This window comes from Athene cunicularia (assembly GCF_003259725.1).
Source record: "Athene cunicularia isolate RWA chromosome 8 unlocalized genomic scaffold, athCun1 chr8_part1, whole genome shotgun sequence".
Classification (NCBI taxonomy): domain Eukaryota; kingdom Metazoa; phylum Chordata; class Aves; order Strigiformes; family Strigidae; genus Athene; species Athene cunicularia.
This window is the reverse complement of record NW_020799109.1, coordinates 28,711,259-28,723,371: the sequence shown is the minus strand read 5'-3', so window position 1 is coordinate 28,723,371 and position 12,113 is coordinate 28,711,259.

The window sequence follows — 12,113 nt, the reverse complement described above, 5'->3', positions numbered from 1 at the left end:
TGGGATCCTGGTAAAGATCCTTTACTGGGCAACCTGTGAGGATGAAAACAGTATAACTGAAAGATTTAAGCAGAGACTAGGGGAAACCCTGCTCTCTTGGATGGTGTGTTTGCATGATCAGGGAGCTGCAGGAATAACCCTAGACACAGGAGATTCTAAAAGGTTTTTTGATTTTAAATTCAGATTCTTTTGTTCAAGATGCATTTCAAAACAATACTCAGGATACTGATTTGTTAGCATTGGCTGCTCTAAGATGTAATACCAAATATCCTACCAAAAATGACTGGCTGGCATCTGACTGTCAGTGGTATACTTTGCGAGACTGTATACAGCGAATGAAAGAGGAAGAGATGAAAGCAGCTATTTTGTAGGAGATGCTGACTTTAAGATGTGGCATCCTTTATCAGTCACTATGAGAAACAGAGCAATTAAAAACATTTCACCAGCATATAAAAAAGTAATTATACCCCTTTGTATTAATGATATGGGGGATCCTCTTGATGAAGTAATTGAAAAAGTGCAACAGTTATGTGACCTTGATGAGAGGTGCCTCCGAAGGAGTTCAGAGAATCGAGATAGCCCTAAAGGCAGTGAAAACAGGATTTCTTGTAAGGAAAAGTTTACTGCTTTACTAGGGGATGGTACGCCCCATGATAAAATTGATGGAATTTTGACCCCAGAATTGTGGGAGATACATAAACAGAGAGGGTTGAATAAACCCAACAAGAAAAAGCACAAAATTCAGAGGGCAAGAAGGCAGGAACAGCTCTGCCTGTGGCACCACCTCTTGACCCTTGACAGGAGGGGGGGGGGGGGGGGGGGGGGGGGGGGGGGGGGAATGAAAGAGGGTTGGGCACCGTTCTCCGACTTGTACCCTTTGTGGGGGGCAAGGGAGGTGAATCAATATTATAATCAGCACATACGAGTTAATGGCCAAGCCCCAGGACAGCAGGTGCAGAAGAACCAACAGCCCCATGTAGAGCTTAAAGTTTCCATTTTGTTTTGTTTGTTGGTTGGTTTGGGGGTTTTGTTTTGTTTTTTAAAACAATTTGTCCCCACAAACTGTAAATGACCTGATTGACACTGGAGCGGAGGCCTCCTTAATATATGGGAACCCCAGGAAATTTAAAGGACAACTTGTAATTCCTGAATATATAATTGGTACAGACATTCTAAAAAGACTAACTTTAAATCTTTCTGATTGTCAGTATAAACCCTGTATTAGTGCTAGACCCATTACGGTCGGCAAAGTAAAAATGCCTCCTGTGCAGATCCGGGCTGCAACTAAGTTAGTTACAATGAGACAATATAGAATTCTGGGAGGACATGAAGAGATATCGCAGGAAATTAGAGATTTATTAGATGTAGAAGTTTTGAGGTGGCAGTCTGGTGTGGTCTGTCAAGAAAAGTGATGGATCCTAGAGAATGACAGAGGATTTTAGAGAAGTAAATAAACATACTGCACCACTTGCAACAGCTGTGCCAGACACTGTCACTTTAATAGAAGAAGTTCAAAAACATCCAGGAATTTGGAATGCTGTAATAGATTTGGCTAATGCATTTGTTTAATGTACTTGTTTAAGCACGCTGTTCTGTCTTTTCTTACTGTATGTTTTCTATATTATTCTGTTACATTAATTATTTTAAGTAAAATATGCCTACTCTTTTCACTCTGGTGTCTGCGTTTAATTGGTATCCCTGATCAGCAAAACACACGCTTAAAGAACAGTTTTTTACCTACATTATAAGATTACATCTGCTTTTACATATATCTAAGTCTTCCTTTTTAAACATTTAATGATGCTTTTGTGTCAACAGGCAAAACCAGAGAATTAAGTACCTCTGAGTAATCCAGTTCCACCTCTCTTCTAGGAGCTATATTTATCACTCCTAAATTAAAACACTTCATAAGTGTGTCAAAATAGTTTGTACAACAGACATTTACCCCATGGCAAAAAGCTGTAAAACTACTTGAAATTTTAAAGTAATGGAAAAAACTCCAGCTTCACCCACAGTAACACTCAGCAGAAGAAGAGTAAGAGCTTTAGCCATCCTTGAGGGGAAAAGGAGTTCTGGTGCCAGTAGTGAAGGTGCTTCCTGTTTGGAGAGGAGCTTGAAACACTAATTCTTTAAAAATTCAGAGACAAAAGGTCTAAGGCACAAGTTTTCCCCGAAGTCTAGATGGGGAAAAAAAGATAATTTCCAAAAACATACTCATCTCTCAGCCTCTGTCTCATTAAGTGTGAATAAGATAGACAGTACAACTGCTACAAAGAAGCTGGAATTTCTCGGGCTGCTGAAGACAGTCTCCACTCTGTCTGGAGTGAAACCCCAGGAGCCAGAAAATCTTATCTCCAATTCTCATTTCAGGAACTCTCTGATGTGAGTCATACTGCTCAATTTCCTCCAAACAGGCAAAAATACACATTCAAGAATCTAACCTGAGGCCAGTGATTACTTGCACTGGCAAGGTGTGATTCAGTGCATTGAAACATGAAACAGAACAAAGGAGCAGAGGAACAAACTCACTCCTTGAGTTAAGATAAAAGCAGGACTGGTCTTAACATCACACATACTTGGCTGCCTCCAGTTGCAGGTGGAACTGATCCTGTGCAGAACTTGACTACATCTAATTCTACTATTGGAAATTATGGCAGAGAGGCTCTTGGAGCCTTGCCACCATTTAAGCACATGTAAAAGAGTATAGCCTATGCATAGACCCAGCACTGTTGATTTTACTGCCCAGGTCTGTTCTACTGTCCCATACTCTCAGCAGGTGAAATGTCCCAGATATCACATTGATGCTGGCTCTGAGGAAGAGAACAGTTACAGCCTTTAGCAAAGGAGAGGAGTGAGAGGAAGTTTCAGGATTAGGAGATTAAGTAGGTGGTTGGTTCTGTAAAAGTGGTCATCATGAGATGTTTTTTGTTTTGCAAATTCTTTGCATAGCTTCTGCTTAGCTCTGTCCCCAGGAAACACTGTTTTGACTTACCAGATAACATGTGAACTACCAGTTGCACAGGAGTGCTGACATGACCTTCTATTCTCCATCAGCAGTTATGAGGGAGAGAGTACAAAAAAGGAAGAGGGCAGTAGCTTCACTTCCTTACTAATGCATCGCACCATTAGCCTATGAACTCCAAGCTTCAAGTCTATTCTTTTCAGTACTTAAATCAGTTTCAAGTAAATAATTTTTATACATCAATGGACACAGTATTTAATGTGTTTGAGTCCATATCTAAAGCAATGTTCAACATCAATTTTTCAATCATTAAATATAGCACCTTATAACTTCAATATTGTAATTCCTCAGGTTTTTCCCTAAATTTTCAGCCCAGACTTCCCACCCTAGGAGCTGTACTGCTCTAGGAAGAAATGTCTGCTAAGTGAGCTTCAGAGAAGCTTCAGAGTACAGATATTTTAGCCCCTTCATTTTTTACTGGGAAAGAAGAAATAAAAAAACCTAAGCAGCAGATCATAAACTATAGAGCCACATTTCTGAAGGATCTACAAGTTTAGGATCTTAAAAAGTGCTCTGGGTGATACTGATCTTAGTGGCTTAAAGCTAAGCCCCAGCGACAGTCATCACTGCCTGATGCCATTTCTAAAACTAAGCAGCATGAAGGTCCATCACCAAAGCCAGAATGAGACCTTATCACTTGGTATCTGGAATCTTAAAAGCAGAAGACCAAAGTACAAGTAACAACTGCATAGCACTGAGAAGTAAAACCTGAAGAATGAACAACGCAAGTGGCTGCATGGTGCTTAGTTGCTGGCTGGGGTTAAACCATGACACCCATGAATAGCCAGCAAAGGCCTGACATTCATACTACTCATGACTCTTGCCAGTCAGTAGACCATGAGAACACAGAACTTCTTGAATTAAGTACTCCTTCAGGAGCATTCTAGACATTCTACCACAATTTGCCACAACCAAACCATCCATGAATTATTCCAAGATATTGCTATCAGCCGGACAAGTAATTGCCTTTTAGGACAGGCATGTTTAATATAAGATCATTATTAGAGGGTACTTCAATTGATGCATATAGTAATTATTTCAAGAACAAAGAAATTCATCACTACACTGAAAGCAATGGCACTAAGTCGATCAATTCTATTGCTTCATGGACAAAACCCAGCACCTCAAGACTTTAAGTTTCAGTTACTGGTATCAAGATCATTAGGACTTTCCTTATTTCCTGGGTCTGAAAACAATACTTTAACTTTCCAGTGAAGATTTTGCTTTTCCGCCACTTCTAGATTTCTTGACTCATCAGGAAGGGTGAGTCTGTCACCTACCCTGAAATTGCTGTACTTTCATATTTGAGCCTAAAAAGCAACCCACAAAGTCTTTTCTCTCAGATGCAAAGCACATACCCCACCCCACACACCCTGCTGATAACCCCTCAAGAGAAAGGTTGTCAAGCACTGGAACTGGCTGCCCAGAAAAGTGGCTGAATCACCATCCCGGGAGGTATTTAGGTGCTTAGGGACATGGTTTAGTTCTGAACTTGGCAGTGTTAGGTTTACAATCGGACTCTGTGATCTTAAAGGTCTTTTGTAACCTAAATGACTGTTGCTATGATTCTATATTTACCCTTCCTGGTACATATATAGTTGGGTTTTTTCCCTCTCATTTATCAGTAGGCATTTACTCATCTTTTGTAGTCACATGACTGCAATCAGTAGCAGAGTCTGGTTAATTAGATCACAGAAGTAATAATCAGCTAAGATTACTTTCATAATATGTATTGGATCAGCAGGAAGTGAAGGGATTCTCATTTATCCTCTATAAAGTAATACTGGGCCTGCATGCAACATTCTTATGGGAAGCAGTTAAGAGCTCAGTTACTTCTTCTAAGCAACAAAATCCCCATAATGTTAGACTGAGTACATAAACTACAAAGAAGCAGCTACCATACTGTCAAAACAGAATGAAAAGTCCAGCTTTATGCCTACCTGAAGATAAGTAAATTAGGAGTGAGGTTGCTCTATACTCTCTACTCAAGGGAGACAAAGGTTTATCTAAAGGTTTGGTCACAGGAGATCCATTCTCTCTCGAACAAAAATGAGAGCAAATACATTTCCTTAGATGCTTAAAGCAATGGGAAAGAATTCAGAACAAAATTGACTTTCAATCTCTTATTCAGCTTGTGCCATTAGCTACTGAAAATACAAACTAAAAGTTAAACCACCAGTTCTGTGGGTTTGTTTCTGCCCTTTAAGACAAGATTCAGTCTTCTTCCCCTGAAATAAACAGTGTACACACCCTTTTAAAGGCACTTCCCTCACTTAACTAGGGTATGTAATTTAGTAACATGGAGTAGCAAGAATACATTCCTATGTATACTAAACGCTGCTCTGTGACCTTGGCACTCACTGAATGCCAGTATACGGGAAAGCAGCTCTTCATTCTTCTGCTCTGCATGCAATGTCTCTTCTCTCAGAGAATTATTGCTATAGCTAAACCAGCCCACACAAATATCAGTAGATCACCACAATGAATAAAAATAATCTACCTTTTTCCTTCAATCTATATCCAGAATTCTGCAAGTAAGACTTCATACAATTACATTCCCCATCCATCCTTTCTTCTTCATTCTGATTTTTTCCTGGGGAACTCCAATCACAACACCATGACTAAAGAAGGACACAGTTTCCCTGCTCCAGCCCTAAAACCACCTTCAAAACACCCTCATATCTCTGCTCCATGAATGTAAATGCATGAGTCTATCTTGAAGAAAAGCAGCTGTAGCTGAAAGGCCCTTATATTCAGGATGTCACATAGCCCACATAAATGAACTTGGATCAATTAAACAACTCATTCACACTGTTTGTCTCTACAGACCACAAAGTAACAGCTGGGACTCTGGAATCATCACCTGCACACCATGCTTCTGTTGCGCCCCCAACATATGCTGCAAGGCATGGGCACTAAGGGCAGTTGGAAGGACAACCAAAGGACAGCAGAGCCCTGAAAACAAACCTAGCCGGCTGCTTTCACTGACCACGGGAACTCTAGGTGGGGAGCATGTGTTCAGTACTTCAAAGACTAACCCAAAGCTAGCACACAGGCAGGTGATAGTAAAGGTCATTCAGGAGAGCTAGGAGAATGACACCTCCTGGTAGGAAACTCTAAACTGTTCAGAGAGTAAGAACATTCCATTAAGTCCCCTCTAAAGCATACCTTTCCAGGGGCCTAGTAGAAATTTGTGTTTAAGTCTGAGAAAGAGGAAGCAGCTAGGAAGTCTCAGAAAGGATATGGTGGGTTTTTTATAAGTATCAGGAAAGTAAATGGGGAGATCAGAGGTTTTCTGTATATAAAGGGATAAAGTTGGCACAAAAAAAAATCAAATGGATACAAACCATCTGTAAGTAAATGTAGACTGGAAATTAGGAGATAGTTTCTAGCCAGCAGCACAATGAGATTACAAAACTACCCTCTATGAGTAGCAGAACAAAATACCTTGGTTTTCATGCAGAATTTGTTGAGTTTGAGAGGGATATAAGCTTTCATTATTCATGAAAGCAAGGTATAAAGGACCCAGCAGAGGTCTTTTACACTCCTGCATGCTAGAGGTTGGCTTGGATTCTTAACCTTCAGTGCACAAACCAAGCCTCTGGCTTCTGAACTGACTATACACAGACAGATCTGAAAGATGTTAATACCAAGAGAGAGAATGTTATTATTTGTTCTGGCTTCTTTGCTAATCTGAGGAACTGCTAATCAACAGCTGTTGAAAAATCTTTGTTCAAAGCCTATTAAAATGAGTGAGCCAAGCAGCAAAGCAGACCCTGTGATCTTTGATGTCCATGACAGTCATAATTTACAACAGTGTATTTCTTCTGCACCAGTGTATTTAGGCTGCCTTCTGCTCAACTCTAGGGTGTACTCTCACTCTGGGATAAAATTTGCAAGTACAGCTGAAACTTAACCCTCATTTTATTTTCTCCTGCATGAGAGTTACATGCAATGGAAACTACCTACTTCAACATTCTTTTCTTAATATTTTCCTGTAATACAACAGTGGGTCAAACATATCCTTACATCTTGTGCTCTGCTGTCAAAGAGCTTAATAAAAGGGAAAATTTATAAAGCTGGAGTTCAAACTGATTGTTTCCCTTTTCCTGACTCTGGTAACCTGGACTGGTTTAATGGATTGAGAGAATCCCACAATAAGCTCCACAGCAGCACAACATGTATTTGACAGGTTTGCATAATACTAATATTCCATTTCTAGTTACTTGCTGTTCAGGGTCTAAATAGCAAAATAAATATGAGGATGTTTTGACATTAAGATACTCCTGACTCACAAGGTGTTTTTGCCTATTCTCAAATGAAGTCTTACTTTTGATCTTGAACTGCAATCCAATTTCTTCCTCTTGAGATGTCATGCAAGTTAATCAGCATAGTCTGGGCACTGAGAGCAAGCTAGAAATAGCAGGTCTGAGGCCTGCACAGTAAACTGATCCTGGGTTTTGGCAGGATAAGCCAGTCAGATCTGAACTCTGTGTTTCTGAAGCCCGATGACTTCTGCTACCTGAACTGTTGAGTTACAACTGGTTTTGGTATCTCCATATACAGCTACAGTATAGCCTCACCTTCTCTTCCCCATCCTTCATTTCAGTCCAAATTGACAAAACAAATTACAGTTGTCAATAGCCAATAACAGTTTCTCAGAAATTCCACTCAAGGCCAAATTAGCTTTTAAATACAGATCAGAAAATCTCATAAATCATCATGCACAAGGGCTAACTCATTTGGGCTTTCAACCCAGGCTTTTTCAGGGATCCTTTCTGTTACTGGGTTACTCAGAAAGGGAAGCCAGTGTGTTTTCTTTGTAACTATCACTTAACTGTGTACTAAAGTCACTTAGTGACTTTAGCTAAAGGCTGTGAAACACTGAACATAACTCAGGGGAAAGGCATCATCTCAGATACGAGTCAAAATGTAATTTAGTCTCAGAGCTAGACTCCTGACATCCAGCCTAGGAGAGGAGTTGAAATGCTGTACGTAGTGCTTTGCCTGACTTTTAAAAGTAGGTTCATGACTCAAGTCTGATTGCAAAATACTGTTACTGACTACACAGAACTGATCTGGAGAAATACAGGGAGAAGCTATGAACTTCTACCCACAAGGATTCTCTTTGTGAAGATCTTTGCATGCATGAAAACATTTAAGTGGAAAGTCCATTTACACATTCATAAAAAAAAAAAAAAAAAAAAAAAAAAAAAAAAAAAAAAAACCAAAACCCAACCCTAACAAACCAAAAAAACCTGTTTTTCACTGCTTTTTCAGTAATCTTAACACTTGAAATTCATAAAATAGCTCATGTTGGAAGGCGCCTCAAAAGATCACCTGGTCTTGCCCTTCACAGGAAAGGAACCTAGATGAGATGATCTAGCACCCTGTCTGATCACATCTTTAATATCTCCAGTAATATCTAAAGGGAAGGCTAATAAAAGACTCAACCTTTCTGCTTTTATGGCAAACGTTTTAGGAATTCAATTAGCAGATGGGAGCCCTACAACAGTCATCTCAGGTATACTCATAGCATGAAAAGAAGGGAAAGAGACAGGTCAAACATAAGGGATAACTGGACAGAACTAAGACAGAGGGAAAAACTAAGACACAATGCCCACCTTGCTCTGCTAGCACCTATGCCTCAGGAACTCCTAGAAACCTATCACTTGACATAACTACAGTACCGTATCTGTTTTACTGCAGATATTCTATGCATGCCCTAGCTGGACTGCCAATAGACAGGAAGAAAATGCAGATGCATTGCCCACCTGTGCTTTGTTCATAATGCATTTAATATCTTTTAAAATTTGATTATTTAAAATTTTTTTAGCATATTCTTCTGTTGTTAAGTTCAATACTGACACATAACTGGATTCCTTAAACTATATTCAGAATCTGTATTTGGTGAAAAACTAGCATTTAACATACTCATGTAACAATCTGTGTACTTAAACACAGTTTCCACTTTCAAAAGAAAGTAATCTGAATTGTAGTTTGAGCTACTGAATGGTATATGTCTAGACAATATAAAACTGAAGATAAGGTCTTAAAGATAAAAGTATTTTATTCTTACATCCAGTAAACACTCCAAAGTTAATTTTTAAGGCTACTGCATTCATAAGTGGAAACCTCCTCCAAGATTATTTGAAGACCATTTGTCCACCTCAGTAGCCAAAAAGATATGTATCTCTAGGAAAAAGATTTTTTAAAAATGCTCAGTAACCATATACACTTCTTGAAAAGAGCAATTTTTCTTGTGGGGTAGGGGCATGTAATAGGGAAGAAAAATGTTTCTAGAAAGTTACTTTAAAAAGATACAAATATCACAGCCTTAATACCATCACAAAGCTCAGCAGAAATGCAGTTGAGTGTGACCACAAGAATGTATTTTCTCCCTATCAGCAATTTCCATCGTGCAAATACTTCATCCAATACATAAGAACCCATTCCATCAGCAGGAAGACTCAAGGTGTCTCTGTTCTCCACCTGTTTTCATCAAGCCTGTAGGAATATAGTAACACTGATACATGTATCAATTTCAAATTGAATTGACATTTATTAACACTTTCAAGAGTTAATCAACAAAAAGCATAGTCACAAGACCCTCTTATAAGGGATGTAATAGAGAACACAAGGCTATTATCTAATTTCTCTCTCTCAAGACACTCAGGAAGTACTTTTTAAAGAATGACAGATACTAGGACATCTCATACCTTTATGAAAATGAACTAGGGTAGCTACAATAGTTACACCCAGCTATCACACCATGTCACATGAATCACAGATTTTGTTGCTTCTTTTTAATCTGATTGCTAGAATATGTAGAGAAGTTTGACCAAGTTCAGATGCACTAGCTCAACCAGTAACTTGGTTGAGATATTCCAGATTCAGCCTAACAACAGCCAAACAACATGTTCCATTACAACAACAGTCCAATCCACTCCAACATACATTGCAATACTGGCATAACCCAAGCTAACATAAGAATAGATTAATTTTACAAGGCCTTATGGATTAAAACAATCTGATTATAGGAAGGCCATAAACAAACAGTGCAACTTTATAGTTATTTGGGTCCAGTCCAAAGCCTGCAAACCATAGTGGAAAACAAGCCCCGTATGTAATATTGAAGAGGAAAAAATGATGGCAACGCTTACTCTTACAACCTGGCTACAACTGCTCAAGAAAAATATCCACGATGCTAATTTATTATTGCATTGGTTCTCTGTTACATAATTTGAGATACTTACAATGCTTTTCCTCAGAACAACGGTTTTTAGGACACCACTGTGAAAAGACAAGATGTCACTTGGCCAAATAAATAAAAAAATCCCTTATTTTTTCAAAACTCACTGCCACAGTTAGATAAGAGTAAGCCCATTAAAAAAAGGAAAGTCCCTCCATGGAGTTTTATTGAAGGCAGGCTGTCTCTGGTGTGAGACCCCTGTTGCCCCATGCTATCCTCTTTGTACCCCTGAGGCCCACAAAGTGACACACTAACAATTACCGCCAACAGCGGGGGATTTCTGTCTTCAGCCTAAAAGCCAACAGGAAGCTCCTGTACCTTAGAATGGCATAAGAAACTACTTTTGGATCAAGAGGATACTTGGGAAGACAAAAGCAATAAGGAGAAGAGGACAAAGTTCTGCTTTGCCTATTACTAAGTCACAAACTTAACTGCTCCAACTCATGTCAGGTCAAGTCAGATACCTGGTCTCCTTGTTGAAGACAGATTCCTTTAAAATTTAGCTTCTATTTGAGGTATGCCATAAGTATTTCTTTTGCCATCCTTGCTCTCACTCATCAGTGCTACCACTGTTTGTTGCTAGTTTCTTCCATACATCATAACTAAAATGGGGCAGTAAAGTTTTCCACAGCCATAGCCATACAACAGACTTCTATGCTTCAGGAAGTGAAATACCCTATTCCTATGGAGGAAAAAAAAAAAAAAAAAAAGATTTTTTCAAACAAGCAAGCTCCATGAAACCTTATTTATGGTATAGCTATAACAAGATAAAAAAGAGTATCAGATATCAGGCTAAATGAGTAGACAAAATAATGAAGGAACAAGCTATATACACAAAACCAACCAAAACAAAAATAGAGATTTTAGCCTGTTTGAAAGAAGCTTTAAAAATTAACACTATAATAACCCTACAAGCCTTTACTAGTCTCCTTAACTGGCTTGAGCAACCACTTCAACTCCACAGGACCCACTCACCCAGGCACAGATTTTAGCACTTTCCCAAATCCAGAACAGCTGAAGACAGTAGGCTTGGTTTCTACTCAAAGCCCTTTTCCCCTCACCATCTCTTAAGCTATAGTTAACAACAACTTAGCTTACTCTTCTAGGAACCTGGTCTTTTTTTTTCTCACAGTGATAGTGCTACTATGTTCTCAGGAAGGTAATTAACACTAGTATCCAAAATAGTAGAAATTTTTATTAAGGCTCAGGACAACTATTGAAGTAATTTAGTAAACAACTTAGGTTACATTTATCTTGTCATACACCACTAAATGCTGTATTAAAATATGTACTTTTCATCTATTTTACTGATGTCTTTAATGTGTAACATGTAAGTATGCTGTTTGTATTCAAGCACTAGTTTTTATATTGTAAAACTGTTATAAAGAAATTCATGCCAATAATGATTTACTACTGTTACTTTTATTAACACTACTGCATTAATAGAATAGTTCAGTTTGAAGTGACCTACAATATAGCGCTTAGAAGATGTGACTATGTTGAAACTCATTTGTGGACTTATTCTGAAACTTTAAAAAACTCTTGTCTTTCTGATGCGAGTACTCACTCTTGGAGTAAGCACATGATAAAATAGCATGTTTGCACTGCACGTAGACAATTCTCTCTCTCCCGCTAGATATTAGCGGTTTGCTTTTTCAGTATGTTGGTGTACCTTAGTCATTCTAGACATCCATGACTTCACGATGAGTCCGTGTGGAGCAACTCGGAGGAGTAACGCCCGCAGGCCGTGAGGAGAGGCGGAGCCGCGCCCGGTCCCCGCTGGCCTCCTGCCGAACCGCGGCGACAGCGGCTGCCCCGGGCCTGGCTCACTTGTGAGAT